Raw genomic sequence first — 3,396 nt, forward strand, 5'->3', positions numbered from 1 at the left:
CGGTTATAGCATCCCCCGCCATCGAATGTAGCATTTGCGAGTAGTTGTAGCATCTCGTTGCTACTGATCACGAAGAGATCAACCCTGCATCTGATCACGAAGAGACCAACCCTGCATCTGATCACAAAGAGATCAAACCCGCAGAAAGCATCGAAACAACACACCAAGCTTGCATGCTCAGAAGTAGAAGAGAACACCATCAATTATTGCTAGGTCCCTTCAATCTCCACATGAAGCAATATTTAACTCTGTTACAAATTTCTATATCCAGTCCATGAATCAGGATGCTGCACAAAACATACAATGCAAGATATGCAGACCCCAGTACCGTTCAGGTGTTAGTTCTTGCCAAGCCCTGCCCTGCACCCCCTGGTCATGTATCACCTTGTGGCACTGACAAGCATACATGAATAGACAAAATCTTGAACCATTTAGCACTAAACCACATCACACTGTTTGGGCACCAAGGGCAGTAAAATTGCACATAACATAGGTGAAGTAAACACACGTTATTACTGTAGATGGATGCATAGTAAGCAGAAACAGAGAGGAACCTAGCTGAGCTTTAGTTGATTGGAAAGACAGGATACAAAAACGCAAGTTAACTAGACATGCAAACATGACAAACATAAACAGAGACTATGCAAGATCATATTTTGGACCCTGGGTAGCACCTAGAGATGCATCAATTCTTTCTCCCACACACAGACTTGAGAAGGTCACCCAGCATTGAAGGACAGCTTGTCGCCAAGACAGCAACAGGAAGGTGTTGGCTCTTCGCCTCCAACACAGAAAGCCCCTCACGTTGTAACTACGACAATGAGATGGTACCTAGTTTCCTGAAGCTGTTCCGAAAGTTGATGTGACAATGTGTTCAAAAGATACTACATGGTAAAACAAACACAATGATTGTTTGGCTGCAGGCTGCAACTGAGCAAATCATGTCTACACACTCTGAAAGTCTGAATCATCCTACCCTTAACAACACTGAAATAGCATATTTTTACCAAGCTGGGCACACATATGTATCAGCTTGTGCAAATATTGACAAGCACAGAAGAAGAGAGATACTAAATTCTGGACCATTTAGCATTAAATTAGATCGAATTGGAGAGGAAATGCAAGCAATAAGTTGGTCATAACATAAGTAGATGAGCATAAGTTTTTCAATTTGAGGTGAATACAGACCTATGTTTTTAAGGCGACGCCTTACCGCCTTAGGGAGGGGGGGCGCTTTGGCGCCTAGGCGGGCGCTTTGGACGCCTAGGCGCCCAAAGCCGTCGATTTTCCAAAGCGGAGGGGGAGCGCTTCGACGCCTAGGCGTCGCCTTAGGGACGCTTTAAAAACATAGATACAGACACAGGGTTCTTACTAGACCACACATGCATGGCAACCATAAACAGAGACTACAGGCATGATAAAATCTTGCATCATTAGCAGTATTATGGTTACCCTTCAACTCTTTCTGCCCCGCGCAGACTTAAGAAGCTCAGGCAACACCATAGGACAGCTTGCCTCCAGATGCTTATATCCATCCCTCGCCAACACAGCATCAAGAATCTCAGGAGTACTAACTATGAATTCAACGCACTTCACCTTGAGTTTGGGGCAGTTATGCTGCTCAGCTAAAGCCAGAGTTGTCGCTGCCGTGTCGATACTGATGCCATCAGAGAGCTTACCTTCACAGATCTCCTTGAGCCTGTCCAGTCCATACTTGTCAGCAGCTGCAAGTAAATGCTGAGCCAACATCGTGACCGCCTCATGCTGAACATCGAATTCCAGTACAGAGTCGGTGTAGATGAAGTAAAGTAACGGCTTGAATACCACCGCATCAATGTCCTTGATCTCGATGCACTGAGAGCTCGTCTCCTTCATGTGGCCAAAGAACTCGGCCATCAGTACAGGGGACCTTGCAGCCAGGATGACCTTGTGTGCAGCGAAGGACTTGCCGGACACGAGAAATGTGACATCTGCTTCCAACCCACTGTGCAGGAGCTCAGCAAGGTGCTTCTGCAGACTAGGTGATGATCCAGGCACTTCTTTACCTGGCACTGTTGCTGCTCGTGCTGGCAAATCCTCCTTCAGCACGGTGACGACGCATAGCACGGTAAAAGAATCATTCCTGAGATAACCGGATGATGCCAGGGTGCCCGTCGACATGAGACGAACTGGAAGCGAACAATCTTCACCGACGAAAGGCAAGCACATCTGCAGACAACGTGATACCCATGAACGGTTGAATATACATGACACACTCTTTTCTTCATTTCTTCAGACGGTCGAAGCACGCTTCTCGGATCAACCAGACGACAGCTCAGGTTCGCCCTCACGATGGACGGGCAGGTCTCGCTGAGGAACACGAGCTTCACCGCCACCCACGGGGTGCCGTCGCGTGCGCGCGGCATCATGGCGGGGTAGATGCAGATCTCCCACTCATACCCGCCAATGTTGTGAGTGGATTTGATGCAGTCGTCGTTGCCCATGGTCTTGGTGGCACAGTAGCCGTCCACCTTGAGCAGCTTCATGGAGCGCACCACATTGGTGACGTTTTTGCTGGCGGTTTCCATGGTAAAGATTGGATGGGGAACACAGGGGAATGTTTCCTCTTTGCTTTGCTTGGGATCTAACGTTTCTGCGTGGGAACGGTTACAGATTAGTGCAGGTGAGACAGGCAGGGTTAGAAGATTCAGAGCGCGGCTGAGAGCGAGCAAGGATGCAAAGCGGGGCTCACCGTGCTACCGGAGAAGAAAGGCCCTGCTTTCTGGGCGCGGCCTGTCTTGCGAGTACCTACCGCCGGCGGAGGAGGCAGCGTCCGGCAAGCGGATCCAGGCAGATCGGTGCTGCGGCGGCAGGATTTGGGTCCCAACGAGCCGAGCCCGCCGTGTCTAGCGGAGAGCGGCGACGGTGGTGGGGGTCCGGGGATGACGACGCCGCCGCAAGGAGTGCGGCCGCGGGGTGGTTCCGGTGGGGGGCGTACGGAGGCGGAGGTCGAGGCCGGCGCCGTAGGAGAGGGAAAGGTGGTGGTGGCGAGGGAGGTACGAGTGAGGGGAGGGAGAAGCGTGCTCACCCGCCGTCCGGCAAGATGAACACTTGGCTGCGGCGGCGACTGGCGTTGACGCGGGTGACTCGAGTGGAAGAATGACTTAGGTAGTGGGCCCCGTTGGAAAGAGAAGTTCATCAACAACAAAGAAAATGGGCCAATAGATCCTGTGCAACACATTTCACGTGAATTGGAAGGAGTGCGACGTGGTTGATGAAAATAGCTGTAGTGCAACGCTTCAGAAGCCCAAATAGCCAAGGCCCATTCGGGCGATTAAAATGGCCGTCAACGGGAGTGAGATTATGTTTAAGACATGTGGGACCCACTTGACAGAGCATCTAGTTACGGCCCCACTT

The 3,396-nt window shown here is 50.7% G+C and overlaps 1 pseudogene; it reads right to left on the bottom strand.

The window, feature by feature from the left end:
- Positions 1–1,415: 1,415 nt before the first annotated feature.
- On the bottom strand, positions 1,416–3,165 carry LOC125524474 (annotated as a pseudogene).
- Between the last annotated feature and the right edge of the window lie 231 nt (positions 3,166–3,396).

The sequence above is a fragment of the Triticum urartu genome, chromosome 7 (assembly GCF_003073215.2).
Source record: "Triticum urartu cultivar G1812 chromosome 7, Tu2.1, whole genome shotgun sequence".
NCBI lineage: Eukaryota > Viridiplantae > Streptophyta > Magnoliopsida > Poales > Poaceae > Triticum > Triticum urartu.